Source organism: Oreochromis niloticus, linkage group LG1 (assembly GCF_001858045.2).
Source record: "Oreochromis niloticus isolate F11D_XX linkage group LG1, O_niloticus_UMD_NMBU, whole genome shotgun sequence".
In the NCBI taxonomy this organism is placed as follows: Eukaryota; Metazoa; Chordata; class Actinopteri; order Cichliformes; family Cichlidae; genus Oreochromis; species Oreochromis niloticus.
In genome coordinates, this window is record NC_031965.2 from 39,438,056 (window position 1) to 39,447,181 (window position 9,126).

Sequence of the window (9,126 nt, forward strand, 5' to 3'; positions counted from 1 at the left end):
GCCAGTGTCCTGTTATATTTTAGATAGCAAGGAGCAGACGGCTGTTTATTAAACTCCACCGAGACAGCGGTGACGTTAATCAGAAGGCTAGACCGTCCAATTTCACAGCCGTTTACTTCCGGCCTACCCGACCTTCTGAGGACCCGGCCTACCCGACCTTCTGAGGACCCGGCCCACGTAGACCGCGAAGGCCGGGTCCTCAGGAGGATGCAGCCCATGAATTTGGACATGACCATAGTGAGTGAAGAAGAAACACCCAGTGCATCATGGGAATCCCCAGCAGCCTACGTCTATTGCAGCATAACTAAGGGAGGATTCAGGGTCACCTGGTCCAGCCCTAACTATATGCTTTAACATCTTCCAGTGTTTCTTCAGTGTTGACCAGTCCCATACAGAGTGAAGAAGCGTGCCTTTTTCTCCTGAAAGTTTCCAATATGAGTCGGGAATGTCTGATTCCAGACTCTCTGGACCCTGGTTGTTTTTGAGATTTTAAACGAACCATTGTTTCCTGTATGTTTTCCCGAATATCCAGTCTCCATGCCTCCAACTGATCGATTAAGATACAGTTCCAAAAGCAAACACAACTGATCAGTGCTGAGAGCGGTCCTGTTGCTGAGGTTGGGGTGATCCTGTAATCTCTTATGAACTACCTCCAACGCTTCTATGACTGGGATGCAAGTGAAGACAGATGTAACATCTCTCTCTCACTGTACATGTACTGTTTATAAAATTAGGGAAACATAACCTGCACAAACAAAATAATTTGCAGGACAAATGTTTGACATCAATTTTGTTCGATTTGAAGAAGTAGGGGGGCCAACTTCACTCACATGTGTTTATAAGATCTGGGAAACCTGCAGTCAGCTGAGACTGAAGAAGTCACTTGGATGAGTGACGAAACGTTTCTCCAACTGAAAATGTCCAGATGAACAGAATCAACCTTTTGGGATTTACTTACCTGGATGATTAAGCACGCATCAAGATGTTATTTTATTAAAATTTTTAAAATGATAGCAGCACAAACAAAAATTTTGCAGCACAAATGTAGCACAAACGTTTGATACCACTTTTGTTGGATTTGGGTAATGTGGGGGGGCCAACTTCACTCACATATTTGATACCAAGTATTACAAAATGAATGTTTGATTTATGGTTCTTATTCTGTCCCATTACTTTTGATCCCTTAAGAAGTGGGAGGCACATTTGCAAACTGTTGTAATTCCTACACCGTTCACCTGATTTGGATGTAAATACCCTCAAATAAGAACTGACACTCTGCAGTTAAAGCATGTCTTGTTCGTTTCATTTGGAATCCATTGTGGTGGTGTATGGAGCCAAAAATGTCAGAATTGTGTCGATGTCCCAATATTTATGGACCTGACTGTATGTGTTAATAGACCTCTCTGCATTGAATCATATCTGTTATTAATCTCTGTCTCTCTTCCACAGCATGTCTTTATCCTGTCTTCCTTCTCTCACCCCAACCAATCGCAGCAGATGGCCCCGCCCCTCCCTGAGCCTGGTTCTGCTGGAGGTTTCTTCCTGTTAAAAGGGAGTTTTTCCTTCCCACTGTCGCCAAAGTGCTTGCTCATAGGGGGGTCATATGATTGTTGGGGTTTTCTATTTTTCTTGTAGGGTCTTTACCTTACAGTATAAAGCACCTTGAGGCAACTGCTGCTGTGATTTGGTGCTGTATAAATAAAATTGAATTGAACTGAATTAAAACTTTCTAGGTTGTCTACCCCCCTTTTTGCATCATCAGTCACTGTGTGAAATTGCAAATGACCAAGAAATGTGTTTTGGTCTTGTGGCAAATTGAAACATTGTGATCGGTATGATATTCCCTAAAACTATTGTAAGTTTCTGGGGGGTCTATTATTAGGTTTCCTGAAGAAGTCATTATCCTGGTGTAACCCAGCTGGAGAAACGGGTAAAAATAAGATTATCTTCATAAGGTATTTGTTTAGTTTCAGAATCATTCTTTTATTTGTTTTATTTTATTGTCACAAGAAGTGGAAAAATGTGTTTATTTCCACACTTCCTGCTGTGCCTAGCAGGAGCTTTTATTTTGAAGGTTAACAGGAAGTTGTGTGTTTTACATGGCGTATTGATACCAGCCATTCGAGGAAAAGAAAAATCCGAAGCTATCTTGATTAGCAGCGGAAACTGCCGCGGTTACAGAAGCAAGTCTTCATAAAAGTTGTCAAAAAGTGTTCAGATGTTATCGGCTAACATTTCAATAGTGAGCTGAATGTTAGACAGAGCTGCCGAAACCAGCAGAGGTGGCGGCTAAGTTAATAGTGTTCCACGTGTCTTCGTAAGCTAACTGTTTTATGTTCAATGATCGTAATGATGATGCTAATCATAGTAGTTAATGCATATTTTTCGACTGTATGTGTCATGTCAATGATGAGCGTTTGTGTTATGAGGGAACAAATGCAATTTGTTAGCTTTTGTGCCGAATTTAGTGTAACGTATGTTCTGAAGAAATTTAAGCTTTAACATTTGTATTTTATTTGTCTAAAAATTGTGTTGCGTGTGTGTCTATTGCAACTATGTTGTTTAGACAGAAGTTCTAACACGAGTTACAATTTAATCTGTTAACTGAAGAGTACCACAATTTTTCAGGATGTAAGTAATTGCAAATTGCAGTTATTGTTGTTGAATTTATGATTAATTTGAATGCTGGAAGAAGTGATAGATGAGAGACTATAAACCTGTTTTTAAATACAGGTCAGGTCTTTTAGTGAGCTTTGAGCTCCACGAGAAAAGACCAGTGATTCCAATTGATGGCGAGCCTCCCAGTGTGATTTCCAGGATCCAGATCTGCACAACCAGTCAGACGGCCAAAGGTTTATCTGGTTTCTGGTAGGATTCCATCAGTCACCCCGACTGGCAACGGTGAACAGATAAAAAGAGTGCACTCTAGACTATAAAAACACTAAGTGTGAAACTTCACTGGACCCCCTTTTTGCTGACTGACAGATCATTACAGATCATTCCCTCATTCGATCTGTGTTTTGACTTGACTGACCCTCTACTCTATAAACTCTGAGGAACAAACTGAACTATAAGGTTGCAACCTAACAAAATACTTTCAAAGGGACAATTTCAATGATTAAGGACAATGCATTTTATTTCTATTTTTATTTTAAGGGCCCTAGTTGTTGTTTTGCTGTGAAACTGTTATTATTGAAGCTAAAGTCACAGTTAACTGAAATTTCTGTGTGCTATGATTATTCGCACTCATGTCCAGCTCCTCCCCGAACCTAGAGTGAGGTGTACTTACCCGGGAGCGGGTTACACTATTCATTGCTCTCTCAGACTGTGATGTCTGGGTTCTCCGTGCCCATTCACAGCCTTTTCTCCTTGATCGTAATATGATTTTTTATTTTTTTTTTTTTGAACCAGAGCGAGCTTTTTCTCTGCTTTGTCAGTGGGTTCCTTGTTATATTTTGCTGTCAAAAGAAGTAAGTTATTTTGAGTAGTTGGGTCTTTATTTTTAATAAGCTCAAGTTCCAAGAGTTTAATCTGTTTTTCTGAAATTTCCATTTAATTTTTTCTCTTTAAATTTTGGAGCTTGTAAAGCTGATTAATTCTCCTCTAAGCTTTAGATGCCTCCCAGCTTATGTTGGAGCTAGTTTGGTCAGTATTTGATCCAAAATAGACGTCTGTTCTGGTTTTAACATATGTGATAAATTCAGCATCCATCGTGTCTGAAACCACCGTTTTGTTCCGTCTATGTAAATGGTCTGATTCTTCTGTAGCGCTTTTCTGCTCTCGCGGAGTACTCAAAGCGCTCTATACAACATGCCTCATTCACCCATTCACACCCACTCATACAAGCACTTCTAAACACAAGTGCAAACTAATCTACATTCACACACATTCAAAACTCCGATGAACGCATCGGAGGGCAACTAGGGGTTAGTATCTTGCCCAAGGATATTTGACATGCAGACTGGGGAAGCCAAGGATCTAACCACCAACCTTCCACTCATGATCTGCTCTACCACCTGAGCCACAGCCACCCACCCATAAATGCTAACAGACAGGACCATGGTCACTTGTAACTATACAGCTGTACCAGCAGTTTTACATTTGTGCTAACAGCTCTCTTGACACAGGGAAGTCATCTACGGGGGGCGAGTTTTAAATGTACTAGAGTGACACGAGTGTTCCACTTTTCCAGGATTGTGTTCATGCCACACCTCAACTAGTATTCTTCGAGTTTGAGGCTTACGTCTATGTCTCCCTGTAGAACGAGCAGTTACTGGGTCTAACGTACAATTAAAATCCCCTCTAATAATGTACAAGGCTTGCAAGACAGATGCTGTCGGAAACAAATCCTCCGAAACTTTAGGGTCCTCACTCGGCCATATAGAGCAGATAGATTCAGTCTAGGAGAAAGGATATTATATTTATTCCGCTGACATTACAGCGTGTGATTTTTATATTACAAGTTGTCTGGTTAGTTGTTTGTTGTGGTAAATGATGCTGAGACATGATACAAGATAAACAAGCAAACAAACAACAACACATTTACACGCACATCACTTAGACTTGAGTTACCCGTCCTTAACCAGAACTATAACCGACATCCTGATCCACTCTATGAAGATGGAAACCCCAGAAAAACGTCTTCTGGATCGCATTAAACTCACAGTGTTGTCATGTTGTCTTAGCTGAGGAGTCATGGGTAAAAAAAGAGCCTGCTTCCTTCGAATGTGATATTCTGCTGTTTGTGTGGAAACTTCAGAAACTGGATAACAAATTTCCCACGTGTGGGACTAATAAAGCTTATCTTATCTTATCTTATCTTGTAAGATCAGCTCTGTTCTGATTGGGTTTTGGTGGGCCAAGGGTTTGATGAGGTCGCTCTAAGTTGAAGGATCTGTTGGTGTCCATCTCTTGTACAAGTTCCAGCATCAGCTCGCCAGCTCCAGCACCTTCCTTGAGCCCAAACAGTCGTTGATTATTTCAAAATATAAATTTCTTTGACTCCGGTTTTCCAGAGCTTCCATTTTTGACTCCTGGTAGGCAGTTTGCTCCATTGCTTTGGCTAATTCGGCACTGCTGCTCTCCAGACGTTCTTCAGCTTCTTCTGTCTGCAGGCTGTGGCGCTCTACTTTCTGCTCGATCTCTGTCAAACTTGGACCCATCCTGTTAGTAGCGCCTTCATGTTGTTGCTCCTCTGAAGGAGTTTTGGGGGGTTTGCGAGCTTTGACATAGCTCGGCTTATCTTGGTGTGGTTAGGTAAGAGTTTCAAGGTCATACTGAGCCTCCAAGCTGTGCCGGTGTCGTTCCAAGGTAAGTATCCCCGACAGGATTTGTTTCCCATGCGTTGCAAGCATGCGCTGGGCTTTCCAAGTCACGGACAAATGGAATCTCTCATTCTTGATTTTTAGTTCACAAACACTTCTTATAGTGACTAACTACTCCTGAAATTTTGGAGATGTTAATTCTTTAGAGCCGCAGTCCCCAACCCCCGGGCCACGGACCGGTACCAGTCTGTGAGTCGTTTGGTACTGGGCCACGAAAGTTGAGGTTTGGGTGCGAAATTTATGGTTTTTAAGGTTTTTATGGTTTTTTTTAATCGTTTTTATCGTTAACTTGGTTTCCTGGGTCTTTTCCTGTGTGTTATTAATAAATCTTCTTTTTTGGTACCGATATTGGTTTTATTTTGTTGTATTCATCCGCGACACCTTAAAGAACGGTCCGTAACAATATTGTCGGATATAAACCAGTCCGTAATGCAAAAAAGGTTGGGGACCGCCGCTTTAGACAGTAAAGTTTCAGTGGGATCCAAATAATTATCAGGCAAAATGTCCTGTTTTTTTTGTTGTTGTTTTTTTATTCATCCCGTCCGATAACAGAACAATAAATGTATCATTTTCTGTTGTAACCCACAGACTGAACGACAGTGTAACGACACTCATCTTTCACCTTTTCACTAAAGTCAAACGTCTCTACTTCCACGTCTAGTTGGTTGTAATGGAGGCGGAGTCAGCTGGGTCCGCTCTCCCTGCCCAGCGCGTGCTAAATCCTGTCGGGGAAACCCACCTTGGCACGACACCCCCGCGTGTAGAGACCCTGTCAGGGTCCTGGGTCTCCTGACCCAGCGGGTTTAGTTCTTTGTGATTTTTGTATTATTGTACTTGTGTGAGTTATTCTATGGTTTCTAGTTTTGATCCCTTGCCCTTCATGTCTCTCTGTGTCCCCATGTTTGAGTTTCCCTCTGTGTATTTCGGTTCTTAGAGTTCTCTGCCTTATGGTTTATGTCTCTGTTTCTCTTAGTTGCTGTCTCCACCGTGTCAAGTTTGCGTCTCTGTGTCATACTTCCTGTTTTACTTTGAAGGTCCGTGTCTTATGTAAATGTGTCCTGCTTTGCTTCCTTGTCTCGTCAGTCCTGATTTCTCCCAGCTGTGCTCTCCTTCTGTGTCTCATTCACCGCGTTACTTCCCAGTGTATTTAAACCCTGTGTTTCTCTGAGTCAGTGTTGCATCGTCCCTCTTGCTGTGTAGATCTCCCTGTGAGTTTTAGTTTGTTTCCCAGTTTAGTTTGTATGCTCGTTTTTCTGTGACCAGCAAATAAAGCTGTGATTTTGAGTTCATCCCTTGAGAAATACAAATACAAAAATATCAAATACTCCAAATAAATTTGCAGGTGGTACTGTAATTATAACTCCCAAAGTAATTTTGTTCAGTATGTGCGTGTTTTTGATTTTGTTCAACCTACCTGCTCTACCTACAGTTTCAAGTAGACCTTAAACTGAACCCGCAGCTTGTATCACTTCATCGGGTCTTTCAGCATCATCGTCGGCTCCAAAGTCTCCGACCAGCTTTTTCACCCTGATTTAGCTTGTAGCAAAAGCAAATTGTCCATAATGTACCCGTGCAGCGCTGCACCTTCAATCATTATGTGAACATTTGTGGAAACACAAAAAGGTTCATCACTTTGTTTTATTTGAAAAAGATGAAGAAAGAGATTTTCTCTCCTCTGTATGTTTCAGGGTTCAACATGAAACATCTTTATTCAAAGAGACCTGACTGTCATGAAAAGTCTGCAGAGAGCCAGAACTCACGGCACACCTGTTCTCAGTTTAAAGTTTTCACCCTGTGCTTTAACTCATCAGTGATTGCTTTCTTGAGAGGAATGTCTTTCATCACATAATCAATGAGCCCCTCTACAGTTTCCCATTTCAGATGGCCTAAAATAACCATGACTGATTTAAGGAGCTCGTCCAATTGAGCAGGAGGCATCTCCCGCAGGATCTGAGGCAGAGGCTTGAAATCGTCACTGGTCTTCCAGCTGTAGATGCCTCCGATGGCTGCACCTGGAAGACAAGAGGGTGGATGGAGAGTCACATATGCTGTTTTTAAATGGCCGCTGTGTTGATGCTGATTCGTGTTATATTTTTGACTGATTATTTGAATTAAGTTTCCTGTTAGAAATATTTCTGCCTGTCTTCATGAGGAGACTGAGAGTAAATTATATCTGATGGGACTGAGGTTCAGGTTCATCGCATGGCTTTTAAAATGCTTCGGTCCCCTCAACTCCACAAAGCTAAGAATTTTCACTTCATTGCAACTTTGTGTTGGTTTGGTTCAACAGTTTCCAGTTTCCCAGCAGAGAGAACACAGAGTGATGGAGACTCAGAGTTTACCGCTCACAGTTTGCTGATCTGCACTTAAATGGACAAAAAGTTCACGTACACCAGTTTCTACAGAAGTTTGTGTTGGTTGCATTTTGTCTTTTGGGAGCTGAGAAGTTAAGGCTCTGTGTGAGGGATCGATTTCTACCAATTCCACATACGTATAGATTTTTTTTTAACATGGCAGTCTATCAGTCCAATAACCCTTTTTTTAAAAAAGCCTTTTGAAATTTCTGATTTTGTCCTGCACCGAAGATCTCACTGTGTCCTCGATTCTTTCGTTTCATTTGGCCTGTTCATCAGCTGCTTTAATATCTGCTTCACAAATGGATAATTGATGTACTCACCCACAGCGATCCCCGGAGGTCCACCAACCAGCCCACCAACAACCGCACATCCTGTGGTCTTAATTCCTCCTTTCACTGAGTTCTTCATGGTGACCTTGAGATCTGGCTCAGACCATAATTTGTCGAGCAGTTGTTGGAGATCTTTTTTTATTTTGTCGTCCATCTTACTGACGAAGTATTTGGGTGGAATTCTCTGTCAGTTTCTGCCTGGATGTAACTGTGATGTAATTTTACTGTCGCAGCAAATTCAGTTTTATTCATATAGCAGCAAATCACATCAGGCCTGTAAGGTCCAAGCAGCAGATGTTCAGTCTAATATTTAATCAGAAGAAAAACTTTGTGATTTATTTGTAATCACTGATAATATTTTAGACTGTTAAGTTGATTCATAAAAAACACTACTGACTCGTCGACAGGGGTGAAAGTTAAAATAAGCTGATATCGATGACATGTGGCAGTGTCAGAGATCATGGATCAGCTGGTGCGATCAACAATGACTGATCAAGTTTAAGTGACAAGTTGCAGAAAGAAAGAAAAGCTGTAATGATCTATGTTTCTTACCTTTGCTGTCCCGAGAGTGTCGGATGAAATCTGCCGCACGAACACAAACACACACCTTTATAACAGGTGTGTGTTTGTGTGTGAGGTGTCAGTGTTTGAGTTTCTCTTTCAGTTTCATTATTTCCAGCTCATCATACAAATATAAATACTGCAATACTTTCATCAGTGCAAAATGTCTAAAATGATTTGAAGTTTTGTAGTTTGTAGTTCACCTTTTAGTTACAGGTGGCTGCCCCTCCCTCACCCTCCACTGTCTCCAGGTGCTGCTCATGAACATCGTCTGATTGCTGGGTTTCTCTCGAGCGTTGCAGGGTCTTTACAGCCTTACACTTTAAAGCTGCTGGAGGCGACTGTGGTTGTGAATTGGTGCCGTGTAGTAAAAGTGAAATTAATTTAAAGTTACAGATAAGCACAGATGTGTGCTCAGCTGGATTCAGCTTCACACTTCTGTCGTGCTGACACAAAAACACCTTTTATTTTTCACTTTTTGCTGAATGTTACTGGACCGGTTTGTCTCCTCTCAGTTTGACAGAAGGATCCACCACCATCACTCTGCACTGACAT

General features: G+C 41.5%; 1 long non-coding RNA gene and 1 other non-coding gene across 3 annotated transcripts; one reads left to right on the forward strand and one right to left on the reverse strand.

Moving 5' to 3' along the window:
• The first annotated feature begins 1,621 nt into the window (after positions 1–1,621).
• Positions 1,622–3,715, forward strand: LOC109203176 (uncharacterized). Its single transcript, XR_003220763.1, has 2 exons — positions 1,622–2,631; positions 2,734–3,715. It is a non-coding gene; the product is annotated as an uncharacterized LOC109203176 (long non-coding RNA).
• A 3,487-nt stretch (positions 3,716–7,202) lies between these two features.
• LOC102082338 (uncharacterized) lies at positions 7,203–8,767 on the reverse strand. Of its 2 annotated transcripts, none has more exons than XR_003220765.1 (3): positions 8,563–8,767; positions 8,002–8,284; positions 7,203–7,336 (listed from the first exon to the last, which is right to left on the reverse strand). It is a non-coding gene; the product is annotated as an uncharacterized LOC102082338 (transcript). The 2 variants fall into 2 exon arrangements; XR_003220764.1 differs by having other exon boundaries at positions 8,002–8,313.
• Between the last annotated feature and the right edge of the window lie 359 nt (positions 8,768–9,126).